An 18,105-nucleotide genomic window follows, 5' to 3' on the forward strand; every position below is an offset into this window, starting at 1 on the left:
CATGTGAAATATAAAACTCTATTTAAAATAAGCAAATGTCTGTTCTTTTTTTTTTACACCATCCAAGTTAAATGATAAGAAGTAATCGCTTTAAAACCTTCACCCAAAATCAGCTTTAGTGAATTAAAAAAGCTGTAATGAAGAACTGCAACTGCGGCATTTTAGAAGGTTGGGGGTTTATATGTAGTTATGTGTAAAAGTTAGTGCACCCTCTTTTAATTGTATGAAATAGCCTGTCCCTTGAGAAAGCTGTGCATATGTGAATTCCTTAAAAAAAACTCAATGAACTGAAGGAATGTCCTAAAGAATAATTGACCAAAATTATGTGAGAGACTATTCTACATCAAGCTATTATTTACCCACACCAAAAATTGTGAAACTACTGATTAAAAAAAGACCATTTAAAATATCCTTTGTAGTTTGTGATTTCCTCAGAAATTAATCTTGCTGCTCACGTGAGAAATGGCTTCAGTGATGCTGGTGGAAATTAACAAAGACATTAGGAATGACATAACATCATGAATTCCAAATTAAATACCAAAAAAGTCAATCACATACCTGTCAACTTCCAACCCACTCTCACAAAGATTCACTAAAATCTGGAAGTGTGGACGAGTGACAACATACTGTTCATAGAGAGAGAGAGAGAGAGAGAGAGAGTGTGTATGAGCTGCATAATGATATTAAGGATATATTTCAAGATTAAGGTTTTTTTAATCCTTAATTATAATAATGATTAAATGTGTTGTCCTTGCCACAGTGGCCCATTTAATCTGCACAAGTTTTAAGCCTTTCCTGATATAATCCTCACATTTTTATTATGACTTGGGACCGTCACAAAGAATGCCCTTTAACGTAGTGGTTGGGAATCAAACACAGGCCATCCACATGGCAGGTGAGAAGCCTACCACTAATACAAAAATGTGTAAAACTAATAATAATAATTATAATCAATGTTAATAAACTAATAAAGCAGGAGATTTTTGTTATTTTACACTGCACAAAATTAAGCAAAATTAAAAACGAGGAAACAGTTACTGAGGGTGATGTTAGAAGGGACAGGGCTAAAAAGAGGCTGAGCTGAAAACCATCATCAATTTAGAAAAACCTTATGGGTCAGCTGTACTGTGGTAACTGTGAAAAGATCTTAAAATGCCCCATAGTTTTTTTATCATACACATACAGTCGTATGCAAAGGTTTGGGCACCCCTTGATAAATAACTGATTTTAGTGATTTTTTTTATTAAAAAAATGTTAACACAGTCCCTCTTGGAAATCGAAAAAATGCACAATGTTTTAAGCAAACATTGATGCACAGTATAGTTACTTCTTATGCCATGAATTGAACAAAAATTAAAAAAATTTTAAACATTATTATGGCACTGTCCAAAAGTTTGGGAACCCTAAGAGTTCCGGCCTCTCAGATTATTTTTCAGACCTTAATCAGCTCGTTAGATCTGATGCATGTCAACAGCTGTCATTAGTAAATGCCAATTTCAAAGTTTTACAAACAATTTGACTTTTCAAACCTCGTGCACACACTTGCAGACACTCAACAACCATTGGTTTCTCTAAGCAGCTGTTTAACTCTGAAAATGAAAGTTATTGATGCCCACAATGTAGGAGAAGGTTACAAGATAGCAAAGTGTTGTCAGCTTGCAGTTTCCACAGTGACAAATGTACAGTAATTAAGACATGGCAGTTCAGGGGAACTGTGGAGGTCATGATGAGATCTGGAAGACCAAGAAAACTCGGAGAGAACTGCTCGTATGCTGGTCAAAAAAACAAATCAAAACCCCCATTTGACTGCAAAAAACCCTGCAGTAAGATTTAGCAGACTGAGGAGTGGTGGTGCACCGTTCCACAAGACCTTCATGAAAGAGTCGGCAGAAGAAAACCTTACCTGCATCACCATCATAAAATACAACGTCAGAAGTATGCAACAGAACATCTACAGAAGCCTGATGCATTTTGGAAACAAGTGCTGTGGACTGATGAAGGTAAAATAGAACTCTTTGGCCACAATCAGCAAAGGCATGTTTGGAGAAAAAAAAGGAGCACCATTTCATGAAAAGAACACCTTGCCAACTACTAAGCATGGAGGTGGATCTATCATGCTTTGGGTTTGTGTTGCAGCCAGTGGCACAGGAAACATTGCATGGGTGAAGGGAAGAATGGATTCCACTAAATATCACCAAATTCTGGAAGCAAAATTCACACCGTCTGTAAAAAAGCTGATGTTGAAAAGAGGATGGCTTCTACAACAGGACAATTATCCTAAACATACCTCGAAGAAATGCAAGCTGAAGGTTTTGGAATGGCCATCACAGTCCCCTGATTTAGATATCATTGAAAATTTGTGGGTAGATCTTAAAAGAGCTGTGCATGCAAGACAACCAAAGAATATTACAGAACTAGTAACCTTTTACAAGGAAGAATGAGTAAAAAAATCCCAAGTACAAGAATTGAAACACTTTCAGCTGACTATAAAAAGCGTTTGCAAGCTGTGATATCTGCCAGAGGAGGTGTTACTGTCCTAAAGTACTGATTATGTAGGGTGCCCAAACTTTTGCTCAGTGCCACAAGAAAGTTTTAAATTATTTTTATCTTTGTTCAATTTATGACATAAAAAGTAACTATGCACTTTTTTTTTTTAAATAATATTGTTTTTTTTTTTCCTTTTCCAAGAGAGACTGTGTTAACATCTGTTTAATAAAAAAAAAAAATCATGATGGTTTTCAGCTCAGCCTCTTTTTAGCCCTGTCCCTCAGTAGTTGTTTCCTGGTTTTTGTCTTGTCTATTTCTTACAGTGTAAAATAACAAAAACCTCCTGCTTTATTACTTTATTAACATTGATTATAATTAATATTATTAGCTATATACATATGGTAGGCTTCTCTAACAATGAGTAGAAAATCTTTAGTTAGTTTAAAAAAAATAACAGAAAACACATCTTGTTTAAATGTCTTTGTGTAAGTCAGTTTAGACTTGAATCACTTTCGTAACAGATTTTTAGACTGAGACCACCTCGCATGGAAACTGAGACCCAATGACTGCATGATTATTGTGTTGTCACATAGAGAGAAGAAACACCAGCATAGAAGAAACACCAGTATTCGATTTAAACAACCAAAATATTGTAAGTATATGATCACAGTATGTATGTGTCATCACAGGGCACCGACACATACACACACTCACACACTAATTCACACACTACAGGCAAATTGGGAATGCCAATTAGCCTAAACTGCATATCCCGAGGAAAACCCACCAAGCACAGGGAGAACATGCAAACTCCATGCACACAGAGACGGGAATCGAGCATGGCCGGGAATCGAACCCGGACCCTGGAGGTGCAAGGCGACAATGCTAACCACTACACCACCGTGCCGCCAAGTAAAATTTATCTTAACTAAAAATAAAAATTATAATAACATTTTTAACATTACTAAGGATGTATTAATGCTGATGTTAGAAGAAAACTGCGCAGTGGAATGTTAATGTTAACGTGTCTTTAGTGTGTCATTACAATTCAAGTCATGTTAGTCAGACAAATAAACACAAATGTAAATATATACATATGTACATACCGGCTCCTTATGCCAGTCGAAGAGATTTTCCCTGAAATGCTCCGCTATGACTTTGAGTTCGTATGTGCGAGACACCTCACGTTTTTCAGTCAGAGCTCCTAAAGTGTTTGTGCGCTCAGCAATCTTCTGCAGCGCTTCATCCACTGTCATCCTCTTCTACAAATGTGATCATAATACACACATTTAATCTGAAGACATCTAAAGTGATTGTTTTAAATTACAGTTGTTTTATAACTTTACATGCTACTAGTAATTCATCACAAAACAACAATATCTTTCCATTAGAGATATTCTGATCATAATCGCAGTACAGTGGAACCTCGGATTACGAGCATAATTTGTTCCGGAAGTGGGCTTGTATTCCAAAACACTCGTAAACCAAATTTAATTTTCCCATAGTAAATAATTGAAACTGAAATAATTTGTTCTACAGCCCCAAAAAATAAATACATAAAAATTATTAACACAAAATATAAAGTAAAAATAAAACAAATTAACCTGCACTTTACCTTAAACGTAAAAATAAATCCCGACAGATAAGTGTTTCCGTTTGTGCACGCAGGCGCTTTGTGTGTGTGTGTGTGTGTGTAATGTGCATGCAAACACACACACACACACACACACTAACAGAGAGACCATTTTAAAAACTGTTTAAAAATTAGCAAGGAACATCGCTAGTCACAATCGCGTGAGGGCATACTAACGGAATCACTGCAGTAAAGTAAAACAACGACAAAAACAACAAAAAAAATTAACCAGCGTCTTAGCTTTAAAAACAATCGCGACAGAGCAGAGTTTCAGTGTGTTTGTGTTTTAAAGCCGAGACGAAAGGGGGCCCTCCTATCAGGTTCCCAAACAAACACACAAACTCTCTGCCTTACACAGACACACACGCACACAAACACACGCACCCTCAGAAACTCTGCAGGTAAAAAGACCCAGCAGGGGAGACCGTCTTCCCTGCTGCGTCTTAGTGCCTGCAGAGTTTCTGAGTGTGCGTGTGTGTGTGCGTGCCATTACAGTTAATGCAGTTTTTGTGAGGAGATGTTTATGGAACATTAATAGGAGTTCTGAGTTGCTGTTGTTTGTCTTTCGGCTGCTGAATCTGTTCAGAAATCTGTTCAGGAATAACTGTATATAATAGAAGAGGCTTACTCACTCTTATAAGATTATCATATTCTCTTTTCAGAGCCTGTTTTTTTTAGATTCTGTTCATTTTTAATCATGTTCTCTTGGATTATCAGTGGCACATCTGTAGTGTCTACTACAGCAGACATATCAGACATGTTTAGGGGCTGGGACATGTAGGTCTGACTGACAGAGGCAGAAGATACTCCAAGAAATCCACTCAACATCAACTTGAGTGTGCTCTAAATAATGTAAGGGAAAAAAAGATAAATGTAAACATTTGAACATTGTTGTTAACATAATATTTTTGTTGAATAAAAAAAAAAAAAATATATATATATATATATATATATATATATATAAATTATTATTATTTTTTTTTGTACATACGTACTTTGTCCCCATAATTACATGGTGTCTGGTGTTTTTGAGCTTTAGGGACGTTGGCCAACAGATAGGAAAACTGGTCTCCAAATGTAGTCGAAGTACGTTTTCCCTTTAGAGTGACATACAGAATAAAGAGAAATCTTTACCAACTACCTTAATAGAAACCACACTACACCATTGTGGCATAAAATAATTCATGTAATTAAGAAAATGTAGTAATATAAATGGCTAACATTGTCAATGCTCCACAACCAGTAATAGCTAAAAATGTCAGCAAGAAAGGTATTTCTACTCTCATCATAGAGAAAAGCATAGCTGCTTTCATCAGGTCTGCATGCTGAAACTGCATACACTGAAACAAGAGGTTAAGACCTTTCAGACATTCATAAATCATGAAACTAAACATGTCAGAAGTATTTATTTTTTAATAAACATCCATTTTTCTAACCGTTGCTGTCAGCCAGTTTCTCCAGCATTGATCCAGACTGGCAGGCCTCAATATAGATGACCATCTGCAAACAGTGACAAGGTTATAGAGTTTAGCCCTTGCAGTTTCCCAGGAACATGATAGGTAGTGAGGAATAAACATGTTTCAGAATGAACCTATTTTTGTAGATCTAATTTTACAACGAAAAAAAAGATCATAAATGTAGAAAAGGTATAAAAGGTGATGCGTATTAAAATGTAAAGAAAGAGTACATACCTTTGAAAACTTATGATTCATCGCCATTGTATGCACTGTTTTAATGAGGTCATCTGCATGCAGCTGCAATTAACACATCAACAACAAAAACATCTGATCACTACATATCATGACATGAGTACATTATATGGCTCTTGATTTTTGGCTGAAAATTATTAACTACCTAGATCACGAAGTACGGTACAAATACTTTATTTTTCATTTTAGAAAAAAAATGGGTGTAATTCATCCATTGATTGATTAATCAATTGATATATCAATTGGGAATCATAGATATCAATCACTAAGGGAATAAGGCAGGGTATGCCCAGGATGGGGTCTCAACCTCTCAACCTATCTCAGGACACACACAGCAGACATGCATGCACACACACACATACACACACACATGCACGCACGCGCACACACACACAGCCTATAGTGCTATCTCTGTAAGAAGTCATGGGTCCTACAACAGGATAACGACTGAAAACATAAAGCTAAAAACACCCAGGGTTGGGTAGGAACAAAGACTGGGGTATTCTGAAGTGGCCTTCTATGTGGCGTAATCTTATTCCTGTTGAACATCTGTGGAAAAAGCTGAAACATGCAGTCCAATCTAGAGAAGGCACTCTTCAAAATCGCCACCGTGATAAGTGGGATAAACTAACTGTTGACATGTGCAGAAGTCTCCATGAGAAGCATAAATCAGATCAATCCTACAGTAATCATTTGATTCTTGTGATTGCCTCAAAAAAGGTTGTGCATGGAAAAGCTTGACTGATTTAGGCCAATATCAGTAGTTTAATTTAATTTCATGTATTTTGTTGAATCATAATTCAAAGCAATGTCCGATTTTTATTAGGAGACGCAAATTAAAATATTATGTACAGTATTATTACTTTTGTCAGTTTCAAGATATTTCAGTCACCATTCTGCATTTTTCTTTCATTTTGTGAGGGTCCAAACAAATGTGTCAATATGTGCATTTTCTCAAATACTTTACTGTCTTAGAATTTCAATTATGTAAGATACATGCAAACAAATTAACAAAGAAACAAGTAGGACGAAAGCTAGGTGTTGTTTGAATAAACTTACTGTAGAATTTGGAAAACAAAAGATTCCGTGACCTCCATGGTCTGCTAAGTAGATGAAGATAGTATCATTTTCACCACTGAAAGAGAACAGGGGTAGATAAGTTTAGATATTTGTAATAGTTGCATGACATTTATCTATCCCAAGGGGTTCCAATGTTTCCAGTAGGTAGATTATTTTTTTCCGTTAGTTTACTACTTTAGTTTACTCCCAAAGAAAAGAAATCCCCAAACAAAGCTTACATAAGCACCAGGTAGCAAACAGAAGTTAATTGGCTTTGTACTTGCACTTTACACAATGACAAAGTTTAATCTAATCTAATTTAATTCAAACTAATTAAATCTAAACAGCAATGTCTAATTTAGTACAGTTCATACATGTTGAGAAGTTAGTACACCCTCCATGTTTCTTTTTAATTGTATGTTACTAAAAACAGTAAAATCATCTACTCATCTCAGTATTAGGCAAATACAACCTTTTCTCACTGTCATTATTTATTTAACAAAAATAAAGGCAAAAAGGAAAAAAACAGTACCATGATTCAATAGCTTGTAGCAGAAATAACTTACTAACTTATGTAATAGTTTTCTGTATGACTTAATCAATTTCTCACATCGTTGTGAAGTAATTTTGTACCATTCATTTTAATCACATTGTTCAGTTCATTAAAGCTTTCAAGAAATTGTTTATGCACAGTTCTGAGGTGAGGGGGATAAGGTGTGCAGCTGAAATGCTGTTTGCTTTTGTTAAACATGGCACTGGCAATAAAGGCCAAAGAACTCCACTTTGTCTCATCTGTCCACAAGACATTGTTTCCACAAAAGTGCTTTTTAAACAGAAGATGCTTTCTCCTGGCACTCTTCCAAGCAAACCATACTTGTTCAGTCTACTTCTAATTGTGCTGTCATGGGCTTTAACATTTAACATGCTGAGTGAGACCTGTAGGGTCTGAGATGTGGCTCTTTTGGTTTTGTATTTCTCTAAGCATTGCACAGTCTGACGTTGAATGCTTTCCATTTGTGAATAATGTTTTCACTGTAGACTGCTGAAATTGTTTGGAAATGGTTTTATAACCCTTCCCAAATTGATGGGCAGCAACAATTGCTTCTGTAAGGCCATTGCTTATGTCTTTCCCTTTTGGCATTGCATTAACACACACCTGAATGCTCCAGACCAGCCAACTGCCAAAACGTCTGCTTTTATAGAGGTCTGCACACCTGCCGATGATCAATTAAGCAAGGGATGATAATTAGCAGCACATAGCCACAACATACCCTTATAAATCCTGTAGAAGATATAAGGGGTACTTAGTATTGCCCACATTTTTTATTTGTTTGAAACTTCTTTTTGGCCTCATTTTTTTCTAAATACATGATGGCACAGTAAAGAAAAGTTATTTTGTTGTCCATCTGAGGTTACATTTGCGTAATACTGAGACCTGCTATGATATGTTTTGTCTTAATACAAAAAAAAAAAAAAAAAAGATGGAATTAAAACAGGACTACTAACTTTTGAACATGAATCTTAGTAAAAATTTATCACTTAAAAACACACCAAAGTAACTGTTTTTTCCCTCTATATGAATCATAAACACAAAAGGGCTTGGAATGTTTTATGTTTCTCCAATGTGGCAAAAAAAGAAAGTCGATAAAAAATAAGGAATACACAGGTTATATTAGTGAATAAGTCTAATAAATAGAGGAGATAAGCTGAGGTATACAGTAGTAACCTTCGTATGACTTTTTTTGGTCCTGTTTTCTTGACAGCAGCCACATTTCCACTGAGTATAGCCAGAAAGTTGTCAGCTGATACATCCTGATAATGGATAATTTCGAAAATGTATTATACAATCACCAGAAAAGTGTAAAGAGAGTATTTGTAATGTAACAGAAGATTTTACTTGTCCTGTATAGTTCTTGGGAACCCCAAGGTAAACATTTGGGCCATCTGGGACATTTATTATGTTTCCAGGAACAGGATTTCTGCACAAAAAAAATTAAAAAATAAATAAGAGAGACATAGTATCATAGACATTAGTAATATATTTAGATTGAATGAACATTTTGTCTCATAAAATAATTTAATTTAGTATGATTATCAGGCACAATAAAGGTAAATATCACTGTTTTACTATTTATTTCAAGTGGCCTTGCTTGAAAACAAAATTGAATCCCTAGGAACGTTATTTTTTTTTTACATTAATTATGTAGCAATGTGTTTTGCATAGCTGCAACAATATGACAAACCACACAATCTTAATCTAATAATCACTAATATCATTAATTACCCAAGTCATACAGGTAGGAATAGCAAACAATTCCATCAATAAATTATTCCAATAATAATGCAATAATCTAATTCTCCATGGCAATAAGACAGTGAACATATTCACACTTCTTTCATACATACAAATACATACAGACATGGGCAAAATTGTTGGCACCCCTGATTTTTTTCCAGAAAATCAGCTATTTCTCACAAAAAAGTACTGCATTAACACGTTTTGCTATACACATGTTTATTCCCTGTGTGTATATTGGAACAAAAAAAAAAAAAAAAAACGAAAAAAGCTAAATTGACAATGAGACAAAAATCCAAAAATCAGTCAGACATACATATGTTCATGTCACGTTCAGGGTGGTAAAGGCTGATATTATTGCCATAGGCAAAAACAGGCAGAGGGGTGTTTTCCGTACATACATATAATATATTTATCTTTAATGAAATAACAAAACAAGCACACTGACGAAACCGAACAAACTTAAACTATAACGAGGCATAAGGTAAAACAGGTGATAAGGCGAGACACCGGCGCTATGACGGCACAAACAAAACATAGGCTCCATGGTGGCACACATGCTCTAAGACATTACATACAGGACAAATACAGGCTCTAATACCTGTTACACAGATAAGCCCTATGGCGAAACACAGGCTTACTGACATAACATAGTACACACAAACTAAGCAGGGGGTCAGGGGTAGCTCAGTGGTTAAGGCATTGGACTACGGTTCAGAAGATCCCAGGTTCAAACCCCACAACCACCAAGTTGCCACTGTTGGGCCCTTGAGCAAGGCCCTTAACCCTCATCTGCTCAGATGTGTAATGAGATAAAAATGTAAGTCGCTCTGGATAAGAGCGTCTGCCAAATGCCTAAATGTAAATGTAAATGTAAGCATGGAGCTGAAATGGGAACAAGACGAGAGACTGGACTAGAGACATAGGGAGACGAGACTAGGGCTAAAGACATGGTAATTAGCTAAACGTGTCTTTAACTTAACATACAACTAGCTACACTTACCAAATAGCTACAACACTAGAGGCTAGGCTAAGGGACACACAGAGGCTAACTACTTACCTATTCTCTAATACACACCACAACATGACACAACAGCGAATCAGCTCCACACACACTAAAACACAATATAACATATAACATTGACCACACTAGAGCCTTATCGGACAAAAGATTGAACAGAACTAAAATTCAAATATAAATGAAAATACAAAGTAACCAAAAACACAAAACAAAATGTCCATATCATGACAGTGATTGTAAACCAACAATGCTCGACCTAATTTTCCAGATTAATCAGCTATTTATAGGAGATTTAATGATCTACCTCAGATCAGGTGAGCTCCCGCATCACCTGACCGAGGTGCCTTCTGGGAAACTGAGTCTGCAAACAAAAAAAACTACAAACAAAACAGTGACCTCTAGTGGAAGTGCCTTACAGTTCACTCCATTTTGCAGTGCCCATATTCTATACCTTTAATCTTGGCTAAAGGTCGAGATTGCTTCCATTATAGTTTTTAGTAATATAATTATACATATAACATATTTATATATACATATAATAATACATAAATTCTGTGATTTGTACACTATAAACACACTTTCAGAGATTTTGCACTTATATACCAGAAAGCATCGCAGCTAAATTTTGCTTGTTTAAGTACAGTATTACTTGTAACTGGTAACTTTTTAATTGTTGTCTTATTGAGAGTTTAACCTTAAACGTCTTATGTACTGTAATGTGTGACTGGGAAAGAAGCATGTTTTAATCTTAATCATCATACTGTGCTGCTGTTAATGTGCAGTCTTATCATGGTCTGACAACCGGCCACTGCATCCAGCTAAAAAGAAGTGTCAGATCACACCTTGCCAAAAAATGTGCAGATGTCTGGTTTGTGGAGACCACCAAGGAGACAAAACTAGCAGTAGATAGCTTCCCCAGCAGTTCCTGATCTCCCGACCACACTTAAAATAACTTGATAACAGAAACCTGCAAATAATTATCCTAATCCATTGAAAAGCACCTTTAAGCAAAATCACTGAGCTTAGCCACCACCACACGTTGTCCCTATCTTCCAATATTCTGCCTCTCAAAAACCTCTATGAGGTTCTTCTCTCCCTCATTAAAATTCCTATATATTCTTCCTTCCTACAAAATACTCAAATGATTACAATATTTTTGGCATGACTCAAAAGCAGCACAAGTTCATGTCATTACAACTCCTCCTCTCTGTAAATCCTCAGTCAAAATTTTTTTTATGTAAATTAATAATACAATATAAGTGAATATAAGTAAAGAAGCAAGGTAATACTCACTGTGGATTATAAGCGATATCATCATACATCATCACCACAATCTGTTGATCTGGAATCCCATTTCTGTGTACAGCTTGGTAAGCGTGACACACATCAGCCTGTCAGGGGGTTTATTATCATTATAATTATTATACTTATAAAAGTAGTAGTAGTAGTATATTTGAATAATAATAATTATTCAGCCTAAAATTTGTTACATTTGTTAAACTATTATGAAAAGTAAAAAAAAAAAAAAACTAAAAAACTAAAAGATTCTTTTGCAGGTTTTGTAACATATTTTAAATCTTTCCGGCAGTTGTTTTAAAGTAAATTTTAGGAGTTTTCCCCATCTTCTTAAATGTATCTCTGGAGAAATAGGTTCTCTTTGAGCAAACTGTGCCCTGTTGTAACTGAAGGAATTATTATTATTATTATTATTATTATTATTATTATTATTATTATTATTATTATTAATATTATTATTAGGGCCCGAGCACTCACCAGTGCCAGGCCCTATTGTAACTGAAGGAATCATTATTATTATTATTATCCTGTATTCTTTGCCGTGTCTAAAAAACTGCTAATTTGAGTGCCTGAACATGCTCTAAGGGTCCCCAAATTTTCCCAAAAATTTAGCCCCTGTGAAAACTTGTGTGGTGTAAAACTTTCCATAAGCGGGTGAGGCCAAATGGCTTGAGAGTGCCCCCAGAATGTGATATGGGTCCCAGTACGTCCTACAGACAAGAAATTTGGTACACTGATGTATCTTCTCCACACGAAAAAAAAGTCTACTGGAGGTATCCTCTAAAGTGAACAGGAAGTCCGCCATTTGGGAAAAACTGACATACGTTTCGTTTCGCACATGTATTTTAATAAACTCCTCCTAGTGGAAGCATCCAATAAAGTTCTAAATTTCTCAGATCGCTCTTAAGGCATCAAGAACAAAGAATTATCAAAAGCTTTGGTGATGAGCATGCGAGTCTAAACAGAGTGATATACCAATATGATGATACAGTCATAATGCCACCTATTGGCATTAACTATTGTGTGTTTTTACGAACTCCTCCTAGTGAAATAATGCAAAAGACCTGAAATTTTGTCCCATGCTTTGTTGAGTAAATGTTCTTAAAAGCTTTTATCAAAGTTCCACAGTGTTGCCAGGGTGGAACCGCAAATTTGATCCTTCGACAGTATGGAGAAAGTTGCTGTATTTCTTAAATTGTTCATCCAATCTGGCTCATAATCTACACTTACATTAGCGTGTGGCCACATGGCTCTGCAGCGCCCCCAACAATGTAATCTTTATCCCTGTAAGACCTACGAACATGATATTTGGTACATTGATGAATCTGCGAGATGTTTTGTTTCACACACGTTGTATTTTAACAAACTCCTCCTACATGAATCAGCCAATTGATTTGAAATCTTGTTAGTTTGCTCTTAAAGCATCAAGGACAAAAAGTTATCAAAAGCTTTGGTCTGCATCACATGGTCTGGCTGTGGTGCTGCCAGGACAAACAAGAAATGGATGTATTTTTGGCTGTTTCTCCCACATCCTTCATCCAATGTGGACAAAACTTTACAGTATCAATAACAATTAGAGTGTGAACACATTGACATACCGATATGATAATACTGTCATGACACCATCAGGAAGTGGGCAATGATTGTTGCATGCAGTTGGAACCACACCCTTTTTTTCTTTACTGTCAAACTTTAATTCAGAGTAAACATTTTCTGTTTTAGATAAATAAATATGAACATGTTTTTTGCATTTGTTTAATCTTTAATTGATGACTTAAGACATATCTGTTTCTTTAGTACTTGGGTAAATTCCCAAGTAAAAAAAAAACAAACAACATTCCAACAATGTTTGACTGATGGTACACAGTTAGTAACCTAGTAACTCAGTGTAAGGATCTATCCAATGACAGAAACTTAAGCAATTGTATACCATATATCAAAAGTATCTCAATCAAATCAACATGCGAGGAATTAGACATTTGGGCCTAAAATGTTCTTTGGGAAGTAAGTTGAAACATAAGGCTGACAGAAACAGGATTTTAATCCAGATGACAAATAAACTCAAGGTACAAATTGTACAACTAAGATTAAATAGTCTGCTCAGAACTGCTGATCTTAGCACAAAGCAAGAAAAAAGGTTAGTCGGCCTATAGAGGGGAGATCAAGCATCTGGTATCATGGTGTGAAGATAACAGTCTGGAACTAAACACCAAGACAAAAGAGATCATTGTGGATTTCCGACGAGTTGGCAATCACACTCATACTCCCATTCACATCAACAGAACTGCTGTTGAGCATGTAACCAGCTTTAGGTTCCTTGGAGTTCATATCTCCGAGGACCTCAACTGGTCTCTGAACTGTTCTTTCCTGATCAGGAAGGCACAGCAGCAGCTGTATTGTATTGTATTGGTAGGGAAGAGTGTACCCAGACAACACAGGATGGTGGCAGGTAAAATGTCTATGGTGGTGAGGAAGGTTAAGAGGACAAAGGCAGAGCAAAGGACAAAGTGGTGGAAGTTGAAAAGGAAGAATGTTGTGTAGTTTTCAGGAAGAAGTTGAGACAGGCTATGGGTAGTCAGGAGGTTCTTTCACTTGCCTGCAACTACAGCTAAGGTGATCAGAGAAAAAGGTAGGAGGGCACTTGGTGTATCATCAGGAAAGGGAAAAGTGGACAAGGAGACTTGGTGGTGGAACAAGAAATACAGAAATGTATACAGAGGAAAAGGTTAGCAAAGAGGAAGTGGGACACTGAGGGGACCAAAGGTAGTAGACATGATTACAGGGAGATGCAGCATAAGGTTAGAGGAGAGGTGGCAAAGGCCAACCGAGGAGCATGTGAGGACTTGTATGTTAGATTGGGCAGTAGGGAGGGAGAGGTGGATCTGTGCAGGTTGTTGAGGCAAAGAGATAGATATGAGAAGGATGTGCAGCAGGTTAGAGTAATTAAAGATTGTGACAGAAATGTACTGACAGATGCCAGGAGGGTAATGGGAAGATGGAAGGAGTACTTTGAATAGTTGATGAAAGGGGAAAATGAAAGAGAACAAAGAGTAGAAGAGGTGACTGTTGTGGAGCAGGTAGTAGCAAACATTATTAAGAGTGAGCTGAGGAGGGCATTGTGGAAGTAGTGGAAGCTAGATTAAGAGGTGAGCATTTGTGAGAAGCAATATGGTTTCAGGTCTAGAAAGAGTACACTAGATGCAGTACGTATTTGCTTTGAGGATGCTGATGGAAAAGAATGGAGAAGGTAATAGGGAGTTGCAATGTGTCTTTGTAGATTTAGAGAAAGCATATGACAGGATGCCGAGAGAGAAGCTGTGGTTTTGTGTGAGGAAGTCTGGAGTCTCAGAGACGTATGTTAGAATGGTGCAGGATATGTATGAGAGAAAGACAGTGGTAAGATATGCTGTAGATGTGACAGAAGAGTTCAAGGTGGAGGTGGGTCTGCATTATGGATTGGTTCTGAGCCACTTTGTTACGAACCGTACACTGTTTTTCTTTGTGTATGTTCTATTTTCTGTTTAGCGCTTCTAGGTACCGCCTACTTTCAGGACACTATTGGTGGATGTGCCTGTCAATCATCGTTGGTCACTTGTGACGTCGTGTGGTCTCCGCCAATTGCGATCTGCTCTGATGCACTTAAAACGGAAGCGGCAACGGGCAGATGGAGGGCTGCTTGACTTGGCGTGTCACTGTTGTGTTGTGTTGTCCATTTTCTGCTACTACTTTAACCGCTTGTGAGACTTCCAAGGGACTGGTTAGAATGATCTGTGTAAAGTTGTCTCTGGTGACATCTGTGTTCTTGTTGAACGAGTACCTTTGCCACTATTAGCCCGCTTAAGCTCCACTTAAACTAACTGCCAACGGAGAAGTGGAACAGCCTAGTAAGTCACATGACATACACACCTTGCACGTAGGAGTTTTTTTATGTATTAGATACACTAGCATAGCGAAGTGCGCTAAATATGTATTTTTGTGTTTTTAGTTAGAGCAAGTTCAGGGCGCATTTGTGCTGAAGACCTTTTTTTTCATATTTTTGTTTGTTTATTTAGAGGACCGGAAGGAGACAGTGGGGGTTCTTTTTGTTTATATTTATTTCTTTGAGTTTCTAGTGCCACTTCTAGTTCCCTCTCCCGTTTGTCTTGGTTATATAATTTATTGTTGTTTATTATTTTTGTTTTCTTAAATGTTTGTTAATATTCATGGTTTGGGAGCAATAAATCTTTTGCGGTGCTAATTTGAGTGTCCCTTGTTTCTCTTGCCACATACTAAGCTTTTTCCCTTGGTCATCTCAATGTTACTCTTTTTTAAATTCCTAGACAAAATTTCCATCAAAGGTCGTAACACACTTATTGTTTGCTCTGGAGATGAACAGGGTGACAGATGAGGTTAGACAGGGGTCTCCATGTACTATGATGTTTGCAGATGACATTTTGAGAGATCAGGCAAAGGTGGAGAAAAATCTAGAGAGGTGGAGGTATGCTCTGGAAAGCAGAGGAATTAAGGTTAGCTGCAGCAAGACAAAGAGAAGGTGCAGGACTTAATAGTCAATGTACTTGGTGTCAATGGTCCAGTACTTTGGATTAATGGTCCAGAGCAATGGAGAATGTCGGAAGGAGGTAAAGAATCATGTGCAGGCAGGTCAGAACGAGTAAAGAAAAGTGTCAGGTGTGTTGTGTAATAAAAGAATATGAGTGAGAATGAAAGGAAAGGTGGTGGACAGTGGTGTAACCAGTGATACTCTAAAGATCAAGAAGATTGCACTACTGTATATTCCACCCATATATATATATATATATATATATATATATATATATATATATATATATATATATATACACATATATACCATACTGTAGATGCTGACTGCTTTTCATGACAATAAAATTGAATAAAAAAATGCTGTTAGTATTAGAAATAAATAAGACCATCCGCCATAGCTATAGAAGTAGAAGAGCCCTCATCAACAGGAGTCGGTTGAGTACCATAAGACACATGAAGTAGAGAAAAATAGTATAAGCTGCTCTCTATAAGGTGTATGAAAGTTGCATGATATGAAAATACATAAAATAGCATAAGCATTTGGTAAGGGCCATAAGGGAATACAACAATGTCTAACATGTTAACCATGACACTTAAATATGCAATATAATGTACACATAATAATTAACACAACAGAATCAGAAGTAGTGATCACATAATCTGTTCAAAAGGCCAAAATGTAATACTCATGTTGATTAGTAGACTTTCACTACCGCTCAAAAGTTTGGGATCACTCGCAAATTTCTTTAAATTCTTTAAATAACACATATGAAATTGGATATTTTTTGCAAGAACAGTATTGTGTCAAGTGCATTTGCAAAAACCACAAAGCACCATAATGAAACTGGCTTTCTATGAAGACCTTCCCAGGAAGGCCAGCCCAAAACCTACCTATGCTGCAGAGAAGAAGTTCATTTAGAGTTACCAGCCTCAGAAATCACTGATTAACAGCAACTTGGATTAGAGCCATTATGAAGGCTTTTCAGATGGGCAGGAAAACCATAGCAAGTATAGTTGGCGTTAGTTTACAGATTTGTAAAACCACAAATTTAAAGGATGTGTACATGTATGTGGATAGCGTCAGCAGATCACCAACTTATGCTTATTATAATTTTATTTATTTCATTAAAACAATTACATTATATTACACTTGCAAAAAAATATTAAAATCAAGTAAAATCAAGACAGTGAATTTAATACACTCACCTGGTGTCTGTAATTTTCCCAATCTTTAGAACCTGCTGCCAAGAGAACCCACTGTTTGCCCTTGTTTTCCATATTGACAAGAATGTTCCTAAAAAGCAGAAAAACAACAAATGTCAGTGCTATGAAGTGTGCATAACTATGTAATATGGTAATATAGTATAATAATGTATAATATAAATAGCTATTGGGCTCTGGATTGTAAAGTAATTCTCAACAGCAAATAACTTTTTTTGAGATCATCAACATTATGTCTAACTATACTGTTAAATATGTTATAAGCATGTTAAATGCTGCTAAATCTCCTTCATGAGATTTGCCACCCACACTTTTTTTGTTGTTGCCATGGTAACACTCTCTCACTCACTTGTCTATACTGCTTATTCCTGTACTGTATATAGGGTCTCAGGGGGCCTGGAGCCTCTCCTAAGATACTTGGGGCATGAGGTGGGATTTGAACCCAGCCCTGTAGGTGCAGGGTGACAGTGCTAACCACTAAGCATTTTTACATAATATGGTAGCAGATTACTGTTTTGCGTAAGTTCTTGAAAATCAGCCAATCCACACGGATATGAACAGATATTCTTACCTGTATTCTTTCACTCTTTGATGGACTGATTCTAAGATCCTGCAATCAGATAAAAAAAAATTCTTATTAATCTTAAGTAAAACTAAATGTAATGACCCTGGCATAACTATTGAATTATTATGCACTTGTGACCTTATTTACTTTTTCTTATTATACCTAATTTTAATAATAATATATAAAAACATGTATATTTACAAAAACTGGGAATTACCTTACAGCTGACACTTCCAAAGCTGTTCTGTTAAAGTGTAAACCTTCAGATATTCAACT

General features: G+C 36.3%; 1 pseudogene; it reads right to left on the reverse strand.

Annotated features, from left to right (window-relative positions):
* Positions 1 to 403: 403 nt before the first annotated feature.
* On the reverse strand, positions 404 to 17,872 carry LOC128509414 (legumain-like; annotated as a pseudogene).
* Between the last annotated feature and the right edge of the window lie 233 nt (positions 17,873 to 18,105).

The sequence above is a fragment of the Clarias gariepinus genome, chromosome 21 (assembly GCF_024256425.1).
Source record: "Clarias gariepinus isolate MV-2021 ecotype Netherlands chromosome 21, CGAR_prim_01v2, whole genome shotgun sequence".
NCBI classification, from domain to species: domain Eukaryota; kingdom Metazoa; phylum Chordata; class Actinopteri; order Siluriformes; family Clariidae; genus Clarias; species Clarias gariepinus.